The sequence below is a fragment of the Halichoeres trimaculatus genome, unplaced genomic scaffold (genome assembly GCF_033239565.1).
Source record: "Halichoeres trimaculatus isolate MK-OKI-2021-1 unplaced genomic scaffold, fHalTri1.1 fHalTri1_scaffold_12, whole genome shotgun sequence".
Lineage (NCBI taxonomy): Eukaryota > Metazoa > Chordata > Actinopteri > Labriformes > Labridae > Halichoeres > Halichoeres trimaculatus.
Genome location: NW_027437190.1, coordinates 34447041 through 34457118, shown reverse-complemented (window position 1 = coordinate 34457118; position 10078 = coordinate 34447041).

Sequence of the window (10078 nt, the reverse complement as noted above, 5' to 3'; positions counted from 1 at the left end):
TGTTTATTTCTCATTTTTAATGGAAAAAATACTGCTTTATCAGTCAAACTGTGTAAAATAACAATAATTACCTGTAACTAAATTCATAGCATAATTCCATATGGGTTTATGTCTTTTTGTTTTATGTAGCATATTCAGCTGAACCCTGTTCCCCTCTCACTCATGGTTGCAATAATGGTCATGCTTAAAGGGCACATATCATGCTGATCCCTGATTTAATACTTACATATGAAATAATACATTTGAAAACAAGACCTTTCACCCCCTGAATTTTCAAAAAATGAGATATTGTATTTTTTCCTAGAATGAGATTTGATGCCTCTGAAAATAGGTCGTTGACATTTGGCCGCGAGATTTCAAACGTCGTGACGACACGAGGATCCTTTCTTTTTATTGGAGTAATCTGGTAAAGCAGCTCCTCCTCTGTGATGTCAGTTAGTCACACAACCGCCACCGAGGGAAACACCCATCAAGAGCCGAGTATAAACGTATAAACTATACATGTTACAGTACCGCTTTGACTCACCACACTGAAGCGTCCTGAGATGATCTGTGTCCAGGTGGATTTTCTTCCTCCTGAGCTGCAGAACCGTCTGGGTCTGACTCGGGGTCCAATACAAAAGGACGTATCCTACACTCTGCCATTTTATTAGTGCTATCAATGCCTTACGGTGAAGTTTTGGCAAACAGCAAACTCGCTCAGTCTGCCCCATCCAATGTGGCGATTTTGTAAATACTGCCATGCTGCAAAAACCGCCCCCTGGCTCTACCCCCTCCGCCCCTGTGATAGAACTGACCAATCAGAGCACAAAGGGCTGTGACGTTGCGAGGTTACTGGAGGTCATTCTCCAAACGGAGCGTTTCAACCAGATCTTCAGAATGGCCTAAAATGAGGATATTGAGAACGCTATTGTGGGGCAATGAAGGAACTAAATGACTTGTACTGAGGGCAGAAATGCTTTACAGGCATCCTAGTCTGGCATAGTGAGAAGGAGAAACAAGCATGATATGTCCCCTTTAACCAATAAACCAATAAACTGTTCTTTGATCGGTGACAGAATTTGAAAAAAACTCACAAAACACACAGCTCCTCTTCTGGAAACACTTTTCTCTCATGAGTCACTCGTCACTTTGTCGTCCATCAGTTTGTGTCCTAAATTTCCTGTTTTCCCGTTATTTTACAGGAAAGTCGTTTTTGTTGTGACAGCGCTTTGTAACTGTGAGTGAGGAGGGAACACACTGGATTTGAGATCCTGCTGTACAGGAGAGTACAGTGTCTGCGCTCCACAGCACAGACCGGTTGTCTGCGCCATGGAGCACAGACCATGTTTCCAGTGATTTTTACATTGTGTTTAGCGTAAATAAACAGACTGTCAGACACTAAGATGTAACTCAAAGTTTACAACAACTGGCATCAAAACTTTAGGCATGGTTCACATCATAACGTCCTTCAGAGTTCCACCAGTGTTTTTGCAGAAATCTAGTGTAAAGCGTAAAACAAACAAAACCATCACCATCCAGACCCCAGTTGTTCGCGTCACTTCCTACATTGAATACACATCATCAAGTTTTTAACATTTACATGTTTGAGAGATAAAGTCATGATATTTCTGCACTTGGGAAAATATAAAAATTAGTACAAAAAAAATGCATAAGATACGTGTAAAGTGTTGATTTTTTTATGTTTTCTTTCACTTTTTAGCAATTTATTTATTTAGTCTGGACATAAGTTTGTACAGTTTATTAAAGTTCACGATACAAGGGTTGAATTGGTGTCCAGTAAAAGGTTCATGCAAAAAAACGACACTAGAGCCAATGACAATTTAAAGATATGCTCAGGCAGATTCGGTTTGGAAGGGCCATAAAGGGTATGGTACGGTGGCCCTGAGAGGTCACAGCGCTGCAACTTAGTAAAACACATGCAAGAACACAAATCACAAGAAAACTAAGAAAACATCTTCCTCAAGTTGTGCAGAATTTAGAAAAACACACTGCAAAGACCACAACACAATGGACATGTTTCCAGAGGACACTTGAAAGTGATGCACATGTCCCAACACATGTTGTTGATGCAGATTTTCAATCAAAGTTCTATTAAACAAACTCTGATACAATGTTTAACAAAAAAACTTAAGAGAGCTGTGACTGAAAATCTGCGCCAATAACATGTGTGTCTGGGTATGTGCATCACTTTTAAGTGTCCTCTGGAAACACTTCCTTTATGCACTGCAAAAAAAACAGAAGTCTTATCAAGTGTTTCTGTTAGTCGTGACAGACAAGGAAAACAAAATCTTTTCTATTTAATGTGGTTGTGAGAGATGAGAAGCAAATTATCAGACTCAGGATGAGATATTCAGACGGGGTGCTCATCCAGAATAAAGTAAAGAATCGGTTCATGTCTCTTTTGCAGTGTGACATCACTGCACAGCTGTAACACGCTCCATCTCTGCAGTTGGGGCCCGTCCAAGATCTGACAGTGAGTCTGGACTTTCGAAGTCAAATGGGTTTTCAACCTGAGCAGTTTGAGCTCGTGGCTTTGGAATGTTTTTAAAAAGTTACATGTTTCCAGTAACAGTAAATATTGTGGCAATGTCCCTTTACGTTGTAAAATAACCAGATATGTCAGTGAGAGGAGCCAAGATTTCAGGTTTTTCCTGTGTGTTGTGGTTTTCTTAATGCTAGGCATGTGTTGTCAAATGATGAGGATGTTTTCTTAATTTTCTTGTGTTTTGTCTTTTTGCATGTGTTTCATTAAGCTGTTGCACAGTGAGCTCCAAGGGCCACCGTACCATGGACACAATAAAATACTTCTACTGCTACACTGGTCACACAAACAAAGAAACATGGCCTACACTCCCAGGATTTCAGGAATCCTGCTTCTTCCATGAGAGGAGCGGGCTGTAGTTCCCTGATAGTTGAGTCCGTTCATTGCTTATCTTTTTAACACGTTGCTCACGGTTTGTCAGGACTCATCTGTGTCGTATCGTTGAGCCTCTTATGTTAAATTTCTGCTGCTCAGTGCGGTGATGTTCAGACAAGCCTGTCTCTTCTGTCTCAATGATAAAACCTAAATAAACAAAGCTTTGGTTTATAAAAGTGTGCATATCTATTTCTAATATTTGAAGCAAGGAAACCTGCAAACAGAATCAGTCAGAAACAAGCTTTTATTGATTAATTCATCAGGTGAATCTGTCGTTAAAGGCCCCAAACACAGGTCGTCTTCAGGCCGCGCTCAGCTTCATGCACTTTGGAAATTGACAGACTTTGCTTCAAAATATGAAAAGAAATGTCACCTTTAAGAAAGTATTTAACTTTTATTCACTTTTCAATTTTTGTCAAAAATACAAAATGATTAAAACAAAAAAAGAAAAATGCCAGGATTATGGCACTACAAAAAAAAAAACACTCCGGTCTCTATTTCTTCCTATCCTCTAATTTTTTTGAGCACCCCCTTGTGCCTCCTAGTGGCCCCCAAGGGGGCCCCGGACCCCACTTTGAAAACCACTGAGCTATAGGATCGATTTTAAGATCCTTCTTTTTTGTTGTTGTTGTTGTTGTTGTTGTTGTTTTTAAATCCCTGGATGGTCTGTCCCTGAGTTTTTATCTGACCTCCAGAGCCCTGAGGTCAGTAGACCAAGGGTCTTTTTTTAAAATCAAGAGCAGATCAGAAATTTGCAGTTGTGGCTCCAAATCTGCGGAAAGCTGAAAAGTTCACTTGCATCAAATCGAACATTTTCTGACCCTTATGGCGTGGTTTATTCTCAGATGAACTGACGCTGATGTCGTGTTTGAGGACTTGGAAAAGTAAAACCTGAGACATTTTGTGAATATGGATCAAATTTGGCTCCGTGGTGTTTTCAAATATCTGCAGAAAAAGGTTTTCACTCTCAAGACGTCCTGCCACAGCAACAACCCAAGAAAACATCAACTGTGCAGGAAAATAAATAAAACAAACCACGCTGTGAGTGTCAGAAAATGTTGAACTCCTTCCTAGCACAGGATAGCTACTTTTATTGGGTCTTTTTTCATGTCTTTTTACTGTTGTTTTTATGTTTTTACATGTTTTATGCTTTAATGTTTTATAAGTTTTATTGTGTTATAGTTTTTGTTGATTGCTACGGAGGCCAGTGGGTGTCAGACAATTTACAAAAGCTACAACTCAACAGAAGTTACAGAGGTCAGTTATCCCAACAGACACAAAAAAGATGCAAAAGTAAGAAAATAATCATCTTTTTTTTTTTTAACTTAATCTCTGAGAAATAAAGGTTTGTTGGGGACTCACCTTAAAATATCCTTTATAGTACTGATACTTTTTTATTTACCAGAAAAACAAGTCATGTTATATTTAGCTTAATGAATCAATAATGTTAGCATCAAAGCTAAATTGATCAAATCTGAAGGTAAAAGGAAAATACTGTCCTCATAACTTCTGTTGTGTTGTAGCTTTTGAAAATTGGCGGACACCTACGGGCCACCGTACACTGCAAAAAAAAAACCCTGAAATCTTATCAAGTGTTTTTGTTTTATTTTAAATAAAAATTGTTGTATAATACTTAATATGAGCCAGATTTGCCTGATCAGTCCAGAAAAAAACGTTGTTTCAAGTTATTTTAAGTAAAAAATGAGGTCTGAATTGGTCAAATCAAGGAAAAAAAAAATCTGTCAATGGAAAAAGAGGAATTTCAAGAAAAACTTCTTGAAACTAGAATAATGTCTTAATGCAAGAAACTTTTCTCTTCAGTTGGCAGATGTTTTTTCAACTTGTTGCAAGAATTTCAGACCTCATTAAGGCATTTTGCTGGACTGTAAAGACTTTTTTTTACTGAAAAAAGACAAAAACACTTTATATAATTTCATTTTTTTGCAGTGTAGTTTTCACTGTTTCTGTCTTTTTTACTGTTAAAGCCCTTTGTTTGACCACTGGCTGTTTTATATGTGCTTTGTAAAAAAAAAAAAAAAAAAAAACTGACACTGACATGATGAATGAAACGACGACTGCTTCAGCTGTTAACTTCAGGAAAATAACACCAATAATACGCTTATTTTTTATAATCTGTAAGAATAAATCAGCTTGAAATAATAAATTTATTGATTAGATAAAAGGAGGAAAAGTTTCAGAGGTGAAGTGTAAACCTGCTTCTCATCTCAGGCTCATGCACAGACTGAAAGCTGGGATTTTAAAGCAGAGTAGTTGAATGTAAAGCTTTTCTCAAGCTCTGCAGACAGACGGAGCATTTTTAAAAATATTTAAAGCAGCTGAGAGTTTGCTAAGGATGGCGCAGGTTTAGATTTCTTGGAGTTAAAGAAGGAAATTTCCTCCATGTGCTTTTAATCTGTCAGACTCTTCCTGTCTCAGCTCTTCACCCTCAGGACTCGACCCTCCTCTCCTCACTTTAAATCTTTAAGGAGAATTTAGTGTTTTAATCCTTCCTCTCACCCTCTCACTCTTTAACCCTCTCATCCTGTTTTAGGAAGCTCTGAGTGAAAAGCTTCATTAACAAACTCCTGTAGAGACACGGGGAAAAAACACAGCTCTTGAAGAAGCTTCAGCGTAACTGGACAAACCTTCAGAGTAAGAGCCGTTTCTCCAGAATCAAACTGTTGAGAAGTTTCTGTAGAAACTCATCAGACTGATAAAGCAGATAAAATCTTTATGAGTAAAATGTTTAGATCACTCTGGAGCTGCTTCATGAATGAACTGATCCTGCAGAAAAAGAGCAGCAGATAACACCGCTCCCTACAGGACAAACCTGCTTTAGGTTTAAACTGTTTTTAGATCAACGGCTCCCTCTTCTGGCTGATTTCTGTCCCTGCAACCAAGTCCATATTAACAGGCTCATCAAGTTAAAGCCAAACTTTCACAAAATGCTCTTGAAGAATTTATTTATTTATTTATTTATTTATTTATTTATTTATTTATTTATTTATTTATTTGTTTGTTTATTTATTTATTTATTTATATTACTTTGACAGTTTAGGATTTATTAATCAAGATTTCAAGCTACTTTTCGTATTATTACCTTATTCAACACTTGCTAAGATTTAATTCTTGTATTTAGACGTATCAGATGTTTTATTTTATTTCATTTTATTTTATTTAGTTAATTTTACTTTATATCTATTTTATTTTAATTTGTTTTAATTTATTTGTTTTGTTATATCTTATTTTGATTTATTCGATTTTATTTTGATTTATTCGATTTTATTTTGATTTATTCAATTTTTATTTATCATTATTTTTATTATTGTTATTATTGTTATTATTATTGTTATTATTATTATTATTATTCATTTATTTATTTATTTATTTTACTTTGAAACTTTAGGATTTATTAATCAAGATTTCAAGCTACCTTATTCAACACTTGCTAAGATTTAATTCTTGTTTGTAGACGTATCAGATGTTTTATTTTATTTTATTTATTTATTTATTTATTTGTTTATTTATTTATTTATTTTATTTTATTTCATTTCATTTTGATTTATTCGATTTTATTTTGATTTATTTGATTTTTTAGTTTATTATTATTATTATTATTATTGTTATTATTATTATTATTATTATTTTTATTATTATTTTTATTATTATTGTTATCATTATTATTATTATTATTATTATTATTATTATATTATTATTATTATTATTATTATTATTATTATTATTATTATTATTATTATTATTATTATCAATTTATTTTTCTTTTGACTTTGGCTTTAGGGGGTAATCTTAAATTGATCCCAAATATATCTTTTTTTTTTTTTTTTTTTAACATTATAAGTCATTTAATCTTAAAATTCAGTTTAAAAAAAATAGAAAAGAAAATAAAACAAGGTGAATTGATTCGGTCACCAAAAATCTCTTTAAAATAATAGTATTTTTAAGTTTCACTAACTCCTTCAGGTTGTTTGATTTAAGGTGAACACATGACACATTGTTTTAAAACATATTTTAACCAAATCAGCCCCTCAGACTTCTGCAAATATTGGAGTAGAGACACTTGAAATGAGCTTTCTCTGAGGGTAGACCCAGGTTTGCTGTCAGGGGATCATTCATGAGCTTGATGTACATCCAGAGATAAACTCAGAGCCTTCATCAGATCCATCTGGTGAGGTTTAATAGTTTAACTGATGCAGGAAAGTTTCTACTCCTCTTGTTGTTGTTGTTGCAGGTTTGCTTCAAACCACTAGAGGGAGCCAAAACACAGACTTTCCTCTGTGTGTGCTCATGACTCAGAGTAGATACAGAAGCTCTGACAGAGCAGGATCAGAGAGCTTCAAGAAACATCAACATCACAGCAACAGAAACCAGAAAATGAAAGATGAACCTGGAGATTCAGAGACATTTGTAGAAGAGGACGGAGGAGGAGAAAATACACTGATATAAAATGTAAACAAGTGCATCTGAAGCTGCTTTCAAAGTCTCCACAGAAGCAAAACTGAGTGTTTACAAAAGAGACAGAGACTCGAGTTTAAAGATGTGATCTCCTTTATTTTTCTCTATGAGACGAGGGACATGAGCAGGAGCCTGAACCTGGACATTCAAAGGAGCAATGTTTCTTCAGCTCAAATGGATTAAAGTCAGTCTGTGAAACCAGAGCCACAAAATCTCCTTTATCTTCACAATAAGGATGATATGAGGTATAAAAGCCAATACAAAGTTAAAATCTGGTGAAAAATTATTTTAACAAAAAGGTTTTTGAATTGTAGAATTGTACATGTGATGTCTTAGTTTCTTTTAAATATAAATAAATCTCATTTTTGGACATTTTGGAAATTTTTTTAAAAAAAGTCAAATATGTCCAAAATGATGGAAATTTAAAAGCGCGCAAAATTTGCAAAATAAATTGAAATTTGCAGAAATTGCATTTCCATTTTCTTTTTTAAAAAGCTTTTTTTTTTTTTAAGTATTTAAGGTGGAATAAATCTTTTAAATTTTTTTTGAAGTTTTATTAAAATTTCAATAAATTTGTAATAATGTCAAAAATGTGCAATCATTCAAAAAATTTCCAAAATTTGCAAAAAAAAATTAAAAATTGCAAAAATTTAACAACTTTTTAAAATTTGAAATTTGCAAAAGTTTAAAAAATTTCAATTGTGATAATTCATCGAAGATAACAATTTTTTTATTTTAAAAGTTTGAAAAAATAAATTGAAAAATGTAATAAATACTGAAATGTTAAAATATCTAATAAAAAATAAAAAAATAAAAAAAAATCATACAATTTAAAAAAAAAAAAAATAGCAAGAAAGAAAAGTAAGAAAATGTTTTTTTCATTTTCAATTTCCGAACTTTTGAAAAAAAAAATTGAATTTGAAAACTTACAATCTTAATATTGCTAAACTCATAAACTTTTGTGGTTTGCTTATGTCTTGCCAGGTATCAAACTCGTATATTGAGTTGCCATGTTGTCAGGTAAATGAATCCATCCACACAGAATTAAAATCAGTATTTTCTTCCAGATTAGTCTTTTTGTAGATGTAGTTATCTTCCCAGGGCTGTAAAACTTGAGGTTAGCCACAGGTGCATGGAAAGTTGGTGGGCTGTTGATGTTGTAGGAGGTGAAGTAGAGCGGTGGCAGGCTTTATTGACAGATGGGATGAAGATTTAGTTCAACTAAATGTTAACACAGGATTTTATTTAGTGTCAGTGTCTTGAATCATCAATACCCTCTGGAAGAAAAAAAAAACCTCTTTATTTAAATAATGGAGCTGCAGGTTGAAGACCGTTGGTCATGAGTGAACTCAGACCAGAGGAGCTGAGGACTCTACAGGTGTCGGTGGATGTTCTACTTGCAGGTTTCTTCTTTCTTTGACTCGTTGAGATGAACTGATCTGTGCTGCAGCTCGTTAACCTGTGATCTCTGTGACCTCCTCTCTGTCTCTGTCACATCCTGACCATCTCCTCCTCCTCCTCGCTCTTCATCGTTCTTCATCGTTGACGTTAACAGACTCTGCCCAGCTCCACCTCAGACTCTGAGTTCCTCTCCGTTAATCCTCTCCCTGACTCGGCTCTTTGATTGCCTCAGTTTAGCCCTAATTGAGGGGTTCAGGCTGAAGAGGAGAGGGGGCGTTTGTTGGCGCCGTTACCATGGACACTGGGCGTTGCTAGGCAGCCGGTGGGATGCTGTGGAAGCGGAGAGCAGAGGAGCAGCGGGTCACCGCGGCGAGAGAAAGGGAGAGGGATGTTCACCCACACACCTCACACACACACACACTCACACACACACACACACACACACTCACACACACACACACACACACACACACAGCGAGTCTCTGCAGCCGAGGGGGGAGGGAACCAAACAGGTGACGTAAGAAGTGTTTGAGACTCACCTGCTGAGAGCATCCTGACCGTAAGCGGAGACAAAGAGATGTCAAACCATCTGATCTGCAACTTTAACGCTGCTGTGGAGACGCATGACTGAAAGAAACGACGTCCGCTGAGAAAAAGACACGTTTGTTTGAAGGAAGAAGAGAAATTGGATCAGGTGCAGGTTTATAGACTCTGTGAAAACACGCACAGCACAACAGCTCCTAAAAGTGAAGCAAAAACACGTAGAGCTCCCCCTGCTGGCTGCATTAAAGCTCAAAGACATCTGCATGAAACTTCTTCAAAACAAAATCTCAAACCAAAGGCCGGGGGAGGAAATGTGTGAGTGTTTTTGTTTAGGAGGTCTCGGAAACGACTCGATGAGGAGCGCTGCGCCTCCTCCTCCTGAATCATTGTCTGACAAACAGAGGAGGAAAAACAAACAGGACAGGGAGGATTAGGACGCAGAGATAAGAGAGGCTCTGAGATAAGGAGGAGGAAAGAAAAAGTGAGAGGTGAGGAGGGCTGAAGATAGAGACAGATAATGAAGGCAGAGAAAGGAAAGGAGATAAGAGCTGAGAGGAGTGTGTGTGTGTGTGAAGACAGTTAAAACAAGGCGCAGACAAAAAGAGGTGTCCAGATTTTGTTCGTTTTAATCTCACTCGTCTTTCTTTGTGGTTTAGAGACACAGACGCTTTGTTCTGCCGTCAGAGTGGGAATGAGAACAAACAGGAGCAGGACGCTCGTGTTGTGTCAAACCTCAAACTT